This window comes from Nycticebus coucang, chromosome 13 (genome assembly GCF_027406575.1).
Source record: "Nycticebus coucang isolate mNycCou1 chromosome 13, mNycCou1.pri, whole genome shotgun sequence".
Classification (NCBI taxonomy): domain Eukaryota; kingdom Metazoa; phylum Chordata; class Mammalia; order Primates; family Lorisidae; genus Nycticebus; species Nycticebus coucang.
The window spans coordinates 21,432,168-21,447,411 of NC_069792.1; the positions used below are offsets into that span (position 1 = coordinate 21,432,168).

Sequence of the window (15,244 nt, forward strand, 5' to 3'; positions counted from 1 at the left end):
TAATGAGGCCAGGGTTCAATTCCCATATGGCCCAGGTCATTCTGCATTAGAGAAACTGTTCCAAAAGCTGTGTCTCTAACACTGCTTACCTTCTTGATTTGCCAAAAATAGCCATTGTTCAAAAGGAGGACTACTCTAGAGAAATGTGGCTCAAAGATAATCCTTTAACACTCTTGGAAAAAATCATTTAAAGTTCATGTACTGTGGTGATAATTCAGTAGCATCACCTCTTTCAATGAACATCATTCTAGTTAAGGAGGCCTTCACAATTGGGAGAGAGTAAAACCCAAGATCATCATCATAAAAATCAAATTTCTCTCTGTATAATGGGATGTATGGGAAACGAGAGGTAGTTTTGTAATGATACATAACAATTGTACATATTTATAGAGTACATGCAATATTATGTTACATGCATAGGATGTGTAATGATTAAGTCAGAGTGTTTAGGATAGCCATCACCTCAAGCATTTATCATCTCAATGATAAATTTGTTGAGAATATTTCAAGTCCTCACTTTTAGCTATTTTGACATACATAATTCATTGTTGTTAATTATAGTCACCCTATGTTTACTCTACTATTGAACATTGGGACTTAGACCTTTATCTAACTGTATGATAGTACCTGTCTTAGTCTATTCAGTGTAGCTGTCAAGGAATACCTGAGGCTGGAGAATTTATAAAGAAAAGAGGTTCATGTGGCTCATGGTTCCTCAGGCTGTATGAGAAGTGTGGTGCCAGCATCTGCTCAAATTGTGGAAAAGGTCTCAGGTTGCTTCCACTCATGGCAGAAAGTGAAGGGAAACTGTTGTGTGTAGAGATCACATGAGGAGAGAGGAAGTAGGGGGTACCAGGCTCTTTGTAACCATCAATTCTTGCAAGAACTAACAGAGTAAGAATTTACTCACCTCCTCTTGGAGGAGGAAATTAATCTACTTAGGAGGGAACTGCCTCTCTGACCCAAATATCTCCCATTTGTCCCACTTCCAACATTGGGGTCTCTATTTTGTTCCAGTCAGAGTCAGTCTCACTCTGTCACCCTGGGAAGAGTGCCATGGCATCATAGATCACAGAAACCTCAAACTCTTGGGCTTAAGTGATCCTCTTGCCTCAGCCTCATTAGCAGCCTCGTGGGGACTATGGGCACCCAACACAATAATCAGCTGTTTTTTAGCGACAGGGTCTTGCTCTTGTTAAGGCTGATCTCGAACTCCTGAACTCAAGTGATCCACACACCTCAGCCTCCCAGAGTGCTGGAATTACAGGCATGAACAAAACTATGTCCAGCCCCACAATTTTGATTTTTTAAAACAATTTGTAGTACTATTTTTGTGTACTAAAGCATGGCCACGTGCTGATGGAAATGTTGGAAAATGTTCCATGTGCTGATATGAGAAGGATGAGTATTCTGTAGCTGTTAGATGAAATGTTCTGTAAATGTCTGTTTGGTTCATTTGGTCTAATGTGCAGTTTAAATCCATTTTTTATTTTTAAATTTCAGGTTAATATGAGGGAACATATGATTACATAGTATGCTTTTATAAGGTTAATGTCTGATTTGTAGTTGTGTCCTTCACCCAGGAAATATGGCATGTACCCATGCAATGTACCTGTTGGGTGGGAATTTGCCCAACTCCATCTCCCTACCCCTTACTTGAATTGAATTGAATTGAATTGAATTGAATTGAATTGAATACGAGCATGTAGTTGTTAATCTACTAGTTTCAAATTAATGTATGTGATGCTTGTTTTTCCATTTTTGTGATACTTTGCTTAGGAGAGTACTCTCCAAATCAGTCCAATTTGTGACAAAAGATACAAAATCTCTAGTTTTTTAGTGGCTGAATAGTATTCCATGGTATGCATATACCACAATTTATAAATTCCTTCATGTGTTGAAGGGCACTTGGGTAGTTTCTTTGCTAATTTTCTCTCTAGATGATCTGTCTGTTGCTGGGTAAGGGCTGTGGAAGTGCCCAGCTATTGTTATATTGGAGTCTACCTATCCCTTTAGAGCTGATAATATTTGCTTTATATATCTGGCTGTTCCTTTTTTGGATGCATATATACTTAGAATTATTATATGCTCTTGGTGAATTGATCTCTTTATCATTTAAAATGGCCTTTGTTTCTTTTAACTCTTTTTGATTTAAAGTCTGTTTTATGTGATAAAACTATAAGCACTCCTGTTTGCTTTTGATTTCCATTCATGTGAAATTTTTTTTTCCATTACTTTCAGTCTTAAGACGTGAGATGAGTTTCTTAAAGATAGCTTATAGTTGGGTCATTGTTTTTTGTATCCATTCAACCAGTCTATATCTTTTCATTGAAAAATTTATTATGTTTACATTAAGATTATTGTTGATATGTGAGATCTAATTTCTGTCATTTTGATAATTGTTTTTTAGTTGTTTTATAGATCCTTTATTCCTTTCTTTCTCTCTCATTGTTTATTATTGCAGTTTGGTGTAGTAGCAACATTTGAGTCCCTTTTCTCCCTCCTATGTGTGCTTCTTGCTCTACCAGTAAGCTTTTTACTTTTGTCTGTTTTTATGATAGTAGATATCATTCTTTTGTTTCCAAGTTTAGGATACCCTCAAGCATTTCTTGTTGGACTAGTATAATTTTTTGATGAATTAATTTAGGTTTTGCTAGTCCAAGAAAGTGTTAGTTTCTCCTTTATTTGTAAAGGATATTTTTTGCTGTTATAGTATTCTTGGCTAACATTTTTTTTTTGCAGTTTTTGGCCAGGGCTGGGTTCCTATAGCTGTCTGTCTAAATCTCATTCTTGGGGATTTTTCAGCTATTATTTCATTAAATAGTATTTTTTCTTTAATCGTGTCAAACTTTTCTTCACCTGTGGAATACCCAAAATTTGAATACTTGGTTGCTTTATGGTATTTCCTATGTCATATAGACTTGCCTGCCTGTCTTCCTTCCTTCCTTCCCTCCTTCCTTCCTTCTTCTCTCTCTTTTTTTAAAATTTTGATCAACAAAATTTATTTTTATTTATTTTATTAAATCATAGCTGTGTACATTAATACAATCATGGGGTACAATGTGATGGTTTTATATACAATTTGAAATATTTTCATCAAACTGGTTAACATAGGCTTCATGGCATTTTCTTAGTTATTGTGTTAAGACATTTATATTCTACATTTACTAAGTTTCACATGTACCCTTGTAAGATGCACCATAGGTGTGATCCCACCAATCACCCTTCCTCTGCCCATCCTCCCCCATCCTCTCCCCTCCTTCTTCCCCTCCCCCATATTCTTAGGTTATAACTGGGTTATAGCTTTCATATGAAAGCCATAAATTAGTTTCATAGTAGGGCTGAGTACATTGGATACTTTTTCTTCCATTCTTGAGATATGTTGCTAAGAAGAATATGTTCCAGCTCCATCCATGTAAATGTGTAAGAGGTAAAGTCTCCATCTTTCTTTAAGGCTACATAATATTCCATAGTATACATATACCACAATTTATTAATCCATTCATGGGTCGATGGGCACTTGGGCTTCTTCCATGACTTCTTCTTCCATGACCCAATTCAGTTATGAATTGGGATGCAATAAACATTCTGGTACAAATATCTTTGTTATAATGTGATTTTTAGTCTTCTGGATATATACCTAGTAAAGGAATTATAGGATCGAATGGCAGGTCTATTTTTACATCCCTAAGTGTTCTCCAAACATCTTTCCAAAAGGAACATACTAGTTTCCATTCCCACCAGCAGTGTAGAAGTGTTCCTTTTTCTCCACATCCATGCCAACATATCTGGTTTTGGGATTTTGTGATGTGGGCTAATCTACTGGATTTAGATGATATCTCAAAGTAGTTTTGATTTGAATTTCTCTGATGATTAAGGATGATGAACATTTTTTCATATGTCTGTAGGCTGTGCACCTGTCTTCTTCAGAGAAGTTTCTCTTCAAGTCCCTTGCCCACCCTGAGATGGGATCACTTGTCCTTTTTTTACTTAATACGATTGAGTTCTCTGTGGATTCTGGTTATTAAACCTTTGTTGGAGATATAACCTGCAAATATCTTCTCCCATTCTGCTGGTTTTACTTGTATATAAAAACAGCATTTTGTACCCCATGACTGCATTAATGTACGCAGTTATGATTTATGTCTGCTTGCTTTACTTACTGTGTTCTTGGCTGTGCAGAAGCTTTTTAGTTTGATCAAGTCCCATTAGTGTATTTTTGGTGCTGCTTCAATTGCCCAGGAGTATTCCTCATTAAACATTTGCCCAGGCTGATTTCTTCAAATATTTTCTCTCCACTTTCTTCTAGTATTTTTATAGTTTCATGTCTTAAGTTTAAATCTTTAATCTAGTGAGAGTCTATATTAGTTAATGCTGAAAGTCCAGTTTCAGTCTTCTACAGGTCTCCAGCCAGTTCACCTAGCACCATTTGTTAAATAGGGAATCTTTTCCCCACTGAATGTTTTTAATTGGCTTGTCAAAGATCAACTAACAGTAAGTAGCTGGGATCATCTCTTGGTTCTCTATTCTGTTCCATACATCTACCTCTTTGTTTTTGTGCCAGTACCATGCTATTTTGATCACTATCAATTTATAGTATAGTCTGAGGTCTGGTAACATAATTCCTCCTGCTTTGTTTTTATTTCTGAGTAATGTCTTGGCTATTCGAGGTTTTTTTCTGATTCCATATAAAATGAAGCATTATTTTTTCAAGATCTTTAAAGTATGACAGTAGAGCTTTAAAATTGTATATTGCTTTGGGTAGTATGGATATTTTAACAATGTTGATTCTTCTCGCCCATGAACAATGGTATGTTTTTCCATTTGTTAACATTTTCAGCTATTTCTTTCCTTAGAGTTTTATAGTTCTCTTTATAGAGATCTTTCACATCCTTTGTTAGGTAAACTCCCAAATATTTCATCTTCTTTGGCACTACTGTGAACGCAATAGAGTCCTTGGCTGTATTTTCAGCTTGACTATTGTTGGTATATATAAAGGCTACCGATTTATGAATGTTGATTTTGTAACCTGAGATGCTGCTGTATTCCTTGGTCACTTCTAAGAGTTTTGTAGTAGAATCCCTGGTGCTTTCCAGATACACAGTCATATCATCTGCAAAGAGTGAAAGTTTGATCTCTCCTCAACAAATTTAAAAGAATAGAAATTTGGTCATTTTCTTCTTAATCTCATCTACGACCCAGCTATTATTCAGCATAAGGTTATTTAGCTTCCATGTTTTTGTATGAATATGCAGATTCCTGTTGTTATTGAGTTCAACTTTTATTCCATGATGGTCTGTGAAGATGCAAGGAATAATTTCTATTCTTTTAAATTTGTTGAGGTTAGACTTATGACCTAAGATGTGATCGATTTTGGAGTATGTTCAGTGGACTGATGAGAAGAATATGTATTCAGTTTTATTAGGATGAAATGTTTGGTAGATGTGTGTTAAATCCAAGTGTTGAATGGTTAAGTTTAAATCTAAAATTTCGTTGCTTATCTTCTTTTTGGAGGATCTATCCAACACTGACAAGGAAGTGTTAAAATCTCCAACTATTACGGAGCTGGAGGAAATCAAGTTGCTCATGTCTGTTAGAGTCTCTCTTATCAATTGAGGCGAATTCTGGTTGGGCACATAAATGTTAATAATTGAGATCTCATCATGTCAAGTATTACCCTTAACAAATATGAAGTGACAGTCCTTATCTTTCCTTACTTTTGTTGATTTAAAGCCTATTGTATCTGTGAATAAAATTGCAACACCTGCTTTTTTCTGATTTCCATTTGCCTGAAATGTAGATGACCCAATTTGCAAGGTGTGATTCTTGTATGCAGCAGATATCTTGCCTATGTTTTTATATCCAGTCAGCCAATCTGTGCCTCTGTAGAGGGCAATTTAAGCCATTCACATTAATTGCAAATACTGAAAAGCCTTACAGAATTTTGGGTATCACATTTTTCGAATGTCCAGTGGACATTTTTAATCCTTTTGCCAGTGTGGAAGTTGGAATTTGATCAAAAATTTCTGAGTGAGTTAACTTTTGTGGTGGAGGATTGTGCTGGTCATTATTGAAGATAGGTCTAAGAATATCGTCGAGGGCTCATTTAGTTATGGCAAATTTCTTCAACATGGGAATGTCATTAACATACTTAATTTCTCCATCATAAATGGAACTCAGTTTCGCTGGGTACAGGATCCTGGGTTGAAAGTTATTTTGTTTTAGGAGATTAAGGCGATGACCACCCTTTTCTAGCTTGAAAGGTTTCAGCAGAGATCTGCAGTCATTCTAATATTCTTCCCCTTATAGGTTATGGTTTTCTTCCATCTGGCTGCTTGCAGAATTTTCTCCTTCATTTTAACTTTAGTGAAGTTAATTATGATGTGCCTGGGGGATGCCTTATTCCATATGCCTTTTTTCTTCTGAATCTAATGCACTGCTCAAAGATTGCGACAGCATGAACCGGGGCTTACACAGCACACAACATACAACATCAGGCACAACTAAATAGCAATCAGAATATAAATGCACTTACTGTCAATTAAATTGGGTTTCCTGTCTGCAGAGCTGGATTAAGTTCCCTTGGGGCCCTAGGCAGATTACCAGTTTGGGGCCCCCATGTGATAACACTGAGCACTGACCATTTACATTAACACTGACTGCTGACCATTTGTGATAGCACTTACTGCTGACAATTTGCATTAACACCGAGCACTTACAATTATCATTGCCACTGAGCACTGACTATTTTCATTACCTCTGAGCTCTGACCATTTGCATTACCTCTGAACACTGACAATTTGCATTAGCACTGAGCGCTGACTATTTGTGTTATCACTGTGATGCAGCCCCCCTAGAAACCACCCCCAACCAACTAACAAACTTCAAAAAAAAGGCTCTCCTAACTTCAAAACAAGAGGCTCTTCTAACTTCAAAAAGGCTCTTCTTCTCTATCTGCAAAGAAAAAAAAGACCTAAACTTCAGAAAAAAAGACCTCCCTTAACTGCAAAAAAAGGCCCTACTAACTGCAAAATAAAAAAAAAGATAGACCTCCTAACTTCAAAAAATAAATAAATAAAAGAAATCCTAACTTGTACTTACCTCAGTCCTTAGGCAGCAGCAGGCTCTGCACAGTCAACCTGGTGACTCCTCCAATTACACCAGAGACTGAGAGGAGGAGTCAAGAGACAGAGAGAAGGAGGGGAGTCGGAAAGCGTGGGGCACATTCCACACACGTGCACTGCAAGCTGGGACAAGTGGGCTGCTAAGCAGGACGGCAAAAACACCCAGCAGGGAGAGACAGAGAGAAGGAGCGGAGTCGGAGAGTTGGCACACATTCCACACATGCGCACTGCGGCCCAGGACTAGTTGGCTGCTAAGCAGGACAGGCAGGGCGGCAAAAATAACTGGTGGCCCGGATAAACGTCCTTGGCAGGCCGCATGTGGCCTGTGGGCCGTAGTTTGAGGTCCCCTGGTATAGAGTATACTGTGAGCCATTCTCATGTGGGAGGGGACTTGGCAATGGATTTTGTACCTATTGTTCATTTCCTTGGGGTCACAGCTCACCTTAGTAGGGTTGATGTGCATTCTTCAACCTTTTCTGTTGGCTTAGCTATAAACTATCAACTTACTTGCTAAACTTCTGTCCTTTAACTCTCCTTCTGGATGGGAGCCTCTGTGGAAGCAGGCTCTAGTAGGCCATATCCTTTTTTTTTTTTTTTATGATTAAGCTATTTCTATTTTTTTTTCTTTTTGTTGCAATTTTTGGCCGGGGCTGGGTTTGAACCCACCACCTCCGGCATATGGGGCCAGCGCCCTACTCCTTGAGCCACAGGCGCCGCCCAATTAAGCTATTTCTAAAGACCTGTTTTCAAGTTCTGAAATTCTTTCTTTTGCTTAGTCTACTGTGTTGTTAAAGCTCTTGGGTGTGTTTTTTATGTCATTTATTGAATTCTTCAGTTTAAGGATTTGTATTATTTTTTTAATAATGTCTATGTCTTTTGTAAATTTCTTGTTCATATCCTGAAAAATTTTTTTTATTAAATCATAGCTGAAATGGTTTTTACTGATTTTTTTTTTGTATTATTTATCTCTGTTCTCTTGGATTTCACTGAGCTTCTTTAAGACCATAATTCTGAATTCTTTTTCAGGCATTTCATAAATTTATTTTTCATTAGAATGTGTTGCTGGAAAATTATTATGTTCCCATGAATGTATCATATTTCCTAGCTTTTTCATGATTCTTGCGTCCTTTCTTTGATATGTATATCTGTGTATGTGGTATAACAGTCCCTTTTTCAAAATTTTTGCATAGGTGAGATCTTTACTGAAGATACATTTATGGTGTTGGTTGGTTTAGCTTTGATTGGGTTATGTTCAATACTGTAGTCTCCATCTCATCTTATTTCTTTGACTGTAAGCATCATAAGTGTTACCTGATTTTTTTCCAGGCCTTAAACTATAGTGTTAGTAGTGACTTTGATGAGGCTTTGCTGAGGATAGGATGCCAGGTGGGCCAGTCATTAGGCCCTCCTGATGGCAGTGGTGGGTAAAGTGTGCCTGCCGTTGGGGCCCTGGGTGACACCTGCAGGCATGAATGTTAGTGGGTCAAACGGGCTGATTCTTAGGCCTCCAAGAATCAGCCTTGCTTAGGTACTGGTAGTGGTAGCTGTGGGTTGGGTGAGTGGGTAATTCTTAGTCCCCTGACTAGCATGTGTGGTGTGGGCAATAGTAGTAGCAGTGTTAGGACAACCCTTAGGATCCCAGGTGGCACTCTTAGGTTTTGGAGATAGATGTGTTTGGCTGTGTAGTCCAGTCCTTAAGCTTCCATGTGATATTTGCTGGTGGGTGCTGGCCATAGTGGTGATGGCAGACGAGGTGGGGCCATCCTCAGGCCCCCAGGAGGAGTATCCAGACCCCTATAGTGGTAGATGTGGTAGAGTGATCCACAGACCTCTCAATGTCAACAGGTTTTCTGGGCTTGTGGTTAGGGTTTTTGGTGTATACATATACACTACATGACCAACAGAGTGGAATTATCCTGAGGTCCTTCAGGTGGTGGGCTCAGGCACTGGAGCTGGAGACCAACCTGATGATGAGCAAGACCCTGTCTCTACTAATAATAGAAAAACTAGCTGGAATTGTGATGTACATCTGAAGGCCCAGCTACTTGGGAGGCTGAGGCAAGAAGATCACTTGAGCCCAAGAGTTTGAGGTTGCTGTGAGCTATGAAGCCATGGCACTCTACCTAGGGTGTCTGAGTGAGACTCTGTCAAAAAAAAAGTTGAAAGTAAATTTTTAATGTCTCACTATAAAAAAAAAAATAAGTTAAAAAATACAAAAACAAATTTAAAGTGATAAGTGAGGTGACAGATCCGTGAATTAGCTTGACTTGTTCCACATTGTGTACAAATGTTGAAACATCACATTGTACACCATAAATGTATACAATTATGATTTATCAATTAAAATAATCTTAGTTTGTCTCTCTCACCTCTGCTCCTTCATGAAAAGGACCCACTTTCAACTGTCTTTGGAAGTGCTCTAAACTTTCTCTTTGTTGTACCCTGAAAATAAAATAATGTTAATTAAAAAGTAAAAGTAAGATATCTAAGAATTAGGGATAGTACTGTACCTAATACTAATGCAGTTAACTATTTATGGAGCTGGGACTAGAGCTTTTTCTGTTTGCACGGGTTAAGGACATATTCCTGAAATGAGCGGTATGGAAAGAGTGTGTGGGAGAGTAAGAAAAGGGAATTTGGAGAATTTGTCATAATATTAAAGATACCACTTTATTTGGGGGCAAAGGTCAGCTTCATGATTTCAGTAGGTCCTTATTCCTCTGGCTGCACTGCTGAAAAGGGCTCCTTCTGATGTAATCCCTCCCGGTCCATTGCCTTCTCCTTGGTCTCCAGGACCCTAGATGGGTTGTTCTGTGGCAGGAGGAGCATGCACTTATGGTTCCAGGAGCTACAAAGAGACTTGGCCTTATGCTCCAAGAATTTGGAAATATAAAATAATTTCTTTAAAACAATCATGTTTCTAATATCAAAAATTCAGTTACTTGGCATATTTATTATTACAGGCTATTCCTAAAGACCCAGATAAAAGATTAGGTGGAACAACTCATTCAGCTATTTTCCTGTTTATGTAATCCATGGAAATGTTCTCAAGGAAATAAATTTGGGGATTTTCAGGATGAGTTTTATTTATTTATTAATATAATGAAACTCTCATTTTTTTATTTGCCAGAAATGTTTAATCCAAAGAGGAGGGTATCATTTCTTAACCTAAAACTATGCCCCAGAATCTCTCTGGAACCTAGATGATATTTCAGAGTTGTCTCATTTAATTAATAATATAAAACTATTCTGAAAATATAATATTGCCTGCAGAGAAAGGTATTAATTCTGAAAGTATTACTCTACCTTTAGGGTAACTAGATTATAAATGTTTTATTTAAGAAAATCCAATAATTGAAAACATCAATTTTATGAAACATATAAAGGAATGTGGAACTAAATAAAATGTAACTTGCAGAGAAAAGCCACTAGTCCTCTTGGTGCACTGACAAAGTACTCACAGTTCTCTTTGACCACACTTAAAAATCTGTCCTATCATGCTCTGGACAAGCTTTTAGATTAGAAAAAAAGTTGGCTAATTGACCTGTTTTAAACTCTTCTTACTATGTCCCCAGCCTGAAAACCAGAGTGCTCCTCTAAAGAGCTGGATTTTTATGAGGTGTTAAATCAACATTGCCAAATGGGACTTTGTGGAGCTCTCTGCAACCTCATAGTAGAGTGGTGCAGGCTACCAGACCATTTGTGTATCTTTAATAGCCTACGATTAACCCTTCCTATGAGGAAATGTGTGGGATGTCTTGGTTATGTATAAATCATCATGAATAGAACACATTTTTATTTGTATAGGACCAAGGCCAGGAATCCCTCTACAGATCCATTTTTATTTGTTCTGCAGACTGAAAAATGTTGGCAGGACAGACTGCATGGCATCTTTCGTACACTGATGAAGAAAAACCAGCAAACAACTTGGGTTTCCTAGAGTTTGGGGGAGAGGAGAAGACGTTGTTATTATTGTACTGCTTATAATAATAATAACCTCTTTAGTCACATACATAGTCCTTTCCAGTTCACAGTGTTCATTTTCTTATATTTTTTGTGCTATGTGCTCCTCACGCCACTCTGAGAGCTGAATAGGTCAAGTAACACCTTTAATTAATAGATAAGGAAACCAGTACCCAAGAGAATTTGCTTAGAAATGTAGTGAAAGTGAGTTTCAAGTCCAGTGTCTTACACCTTTACTTTTAACATAAGACCCACACAAGGTGGTCTCAAAAAGCTTGGAAAAACAAAGTTTTCAAAAACTTTCAATTGAAGCTTTTGGTTAATATAAACTGGTACTTTGTTTTCCCATAATTGGGAAATTAACAATAGAATTATCAGTCTATTTGAAAATCTACTGTGCAAATAGTACAGAACTGTACAGAAGAGACAATAAGGGAATTTCCACATCTAACTCATTCACAACTAGCTGAAGATACAGTGGTTCTCAACCTTCCTAATGCCATGGCCCTTTAATACAGTTCCTGTGGGTCACGACCCACAGGTTGAGAATCACTGTTTTAATGATTCCCAAGTGGCCATTTGTAAGATTTGGACTCTAGATACATCGAAGCCTCATTATAACATTGTCTTTGGAGTTTACACTTTAGAATCACCTTATGGGTAAAATCTTGACCCTCTTTGGATGACATCCCAATATCTATAATTCAATGACTGTTATATAATACTAGCAATGTCTGGTAGCAAGGCTGTGCTTATTTTCTCTATAAAATAGCATTTTATTTCCTTTGCTAGTGTTTGCTAAACAACTAAAGTTCTTTTTGTTAGATGAATATTTGTGTCTTATCTTTTCAAACTAATCTGTTAACTGTAAAAAATGGTGACCAAATTCCATATATACTTGCTGGTTAAATTAGATTACTTGTATAAAATTTGCTATGTGCCTTTCAGACAAATACTTATTATATAGTTATGTCCCTATCCAATTGCTCTTTTGTGTACTTTTAAAAATATGTTCTATAATATGTTTTTATAATATATTTAACTCCCTTTTCCATGTATAGAGAAGCTACCTATTCAAGTAAAATAGGCTTTTTATTACATGGCTATTAAATACGGTATATGCTTATACAGGATATTAATGAATATATGGCCTTTATTAGCATAAAGACCAATGTAGAGCTATTTAATGATCTGTTGCTTTGCTTGGTTCAAATTTCAGTTCTGTAACATCCTAGGCATTAAACTTTGGGCACATGACTATAGTTCATCTAAACCTTAGTGTTTTCTTCTGTGAAATGGTAAGAATAGCTCATATGATTATTGTGAGAACTGAATGAGACATATAGCAAATTATCATATAGTAGATGTTAGTAGGGTTGTTTTTAATTTAGACTATTTAGTGATACATATATAAATGCTTGTTCCAAATAAGAAGACAAATGATATCCTTGAGTGGCAGCTGAATTGCTTTCACAATTTTTTTTCCAGTTTGAGTAAAAATGTTATGCTTTTTTATCTCACAATAAAAACAGACATTATAAAAAGTTTGGAAAACAAAATTATACAACAAATTCACATTTCTAGATTTAATTGTGGATTTAATTCCACTTTCCACCATTTCTACATTTAATGATTAAATCATAACTCTATCATTAAATCTTTTTTAAAGGTATTTTTTATGTAAGAGGAAACTGCTTCCTTTGACCTAGACAGTCACTCATATTTGCCTGTTGTTCCAGGTTCTCACTGCTCTGTTGTGGCAGATGACAAAGATGGCAATGCCTCCCGTCCCATGTGCATCATGCCTCATCTGAAAACACTTTAGGAGTAACTACAACTCTAAGATGCTACATCATGCTTTAGGACTGCTGGGAATCCTTTAGCTATCAAATTCTTACCAGCCTTTAAGAGGCAAGAACTTCCTTATTACATAAAACACTAGTTAAATGGTTGAGTGGTTATGTAAGTGGTTTCTGACAGCTACAACAAAGAGAAGGAAAAAGAAAAGCCACATAGATTTGGAAGAGCTCAGATACAATACACCATATAGTAAAGATTCCTGGCTTTACTTAATTAGAAGGGCTTGTTAAAATACAATTACCCAGGCCCTTTCTCTGAAGATTCTGAGCCAAAATATGTGGAGTGGGGTCCCAAATTTGTGCTCTTAGCATGCCGCATGGTCCTTATATCTGGTCAGTTTGTAAAGCACTCTGTGTATAGAAACTTGGGAGTGCAAGGTTTCTGTTCTGTCTCATTTCAGAAGTATCAATAAACAAAGAGAAACAGCAAGTACAATAATCTATAATGCAATTAAAAAAAATTAATATGGGTCAGCAACCCTTATAAATGGGAGCTCTGGATTCAAACCCAGACTTCCCCACTTCCAGTGTGATCTTAGGTAAGTTATTTTATTTCTTTGTGTTGTGATTTTTTTTATTTGTAAAAAAGCAATGATAAAATCACCTTCTAGGCCTGCTTTGAGAACTACATGAGTTAGCACATGTAAAAGTTTTAGAATAGTCTTGGAACTCACAATAAGTACCCAACAAATGTTAGTCATTTTTATAAAGAATTATTAACAGTAGCATTCTCACCACTAATACACTGTGGTAGTGCTATGGTTTGGATGTGGCTTTTCCCCTCACAAAATCTCTTGCTGAAATTTGATCCTCAGTGTGGCCATGTTGGGAGTGGGGAGCCTAGTGGGAGGTGTTTTTTTTTTTTTTTTAGACAGAGTTTCATTATGTCAACCTCGGTAGAGTGCCATGGCGTCACAACTTATAGCAACATCCAACTCTGGGGCTTAAGTGATTCTCTTGCCTCAGCCTCCCAAGTAGCTGGGACTACAGGCGCCTGCCACAATGCGCGGCTGTGTTTTTGTTGTCTTTGCCATTGTTGTTTAGCTGGTCTGGGCTGGATTCGAACCCACCAGCCTCAGTGTATGTGGCTGGTGCCATAACCACTGTGCTACGGGCTCCCAGGCTAGTGGGAGGTGTTTGGATCACTGAGATGGATCCCTCATGAACTGATTAATGAGTTCTCACTCTTGTGGGAATGGATTAATTCCCCAGTGTGTTGTTAAAGTCTGGCCTCCTCGGTTTCTCTTCCTGCTTCCTCGGTTTCTCTTCCTGCTTCCTCTGTTGCTATGTGATCTCTTTGCACATGCCTGCTCCCCTTCCACTTTCCGCCAGGAGTGGAAACAGCATGAGGAGGCCCTGATCAGAATCAGCTATCCAATTCTGAACTTTGCAGCCACAAGAAATGTGAGACAAACCTCTTATCTTTATAAATTACCAAGCTTCAGGTATAATGTTATAGCAGTAAAAAACGGAAAGAGAATTTGATTACTCTCTCCTTAAATTTGGTTAGGCTTGTGACTGCTTTGACTCAGAGAGTATGGTGGAATGGTGACTTCCGAGGCTTTGTCATAAAAATTGATGCCACTTCTGCCATGTTAGCTAGAACACTCCTGCTTTGAGTCCTGAATTGCCATGTGAGAATGGGAATGGGGAACTAATCCGATTACCCTGAGGCTGCCTCCCTGGGAGGAAGTGATGTCACCTAGAGAGGCCACATGTGGGAGCTCTGGTTGGCAGTCTTAGTCTTTGATTCACCCAGCTCAGTTATGTAAGTAAAGGACATGATTTCAGCTTCCTGCAGTTGAGCTGCCTTCAGCTTTAATGTCTTTCCGCCCAAGGTCCCAGATATCATGGAAAAGAAATCAACTCTTCCCACCATGCTCTATCCAAATTCCTCACCCGTGGAACCTATAAGTATAATAAAATGGTTGCTATTTCAAGTCACAAAATTTGGGAGTAGTTTGTTATGCAGCTGTAGGCACTAGGACATTTTCCAGTAGTTGGATACATCTTTCCAACCCCATGGATGTAGTGATCATTTCTGTCTTGTTCACTCCTCAATCACATAGTAGCCCACAGCTATTTGTTGAACAATATAATGTACTATAGATTAAACCCTTTTTGCTGGGTGAGTACATGGTTTTCTGTTTGATGAGTCATAGAATAATATAAATGATTTTGATATGGGGATATTAAACATTAAGATTCAGTTGCTGTGTTTGCCTATAAAGCACCAACCAGCAAGAACTAGTCAAAGTTAAACCATCAACATATACCTTAAAGAGCTAACATGTACTA

The 15,244-nt window shown here is 37.5% G+C and overlaps 1 long non-coding RNA gene across 1 annotated transcript in view; it reads left to right on the forward strand.

Annotated features, from left to right (window-relative positions):
* Positions 1 to 15,244, forward strand: part of LOC128563739 (uncharacterized) — a 104,442-nt gene that overhangs the window by 62,733 nt on the left and 26,465 nt on the right. The gene's annotated exons all lie outside the window — the stretch shown is intronic.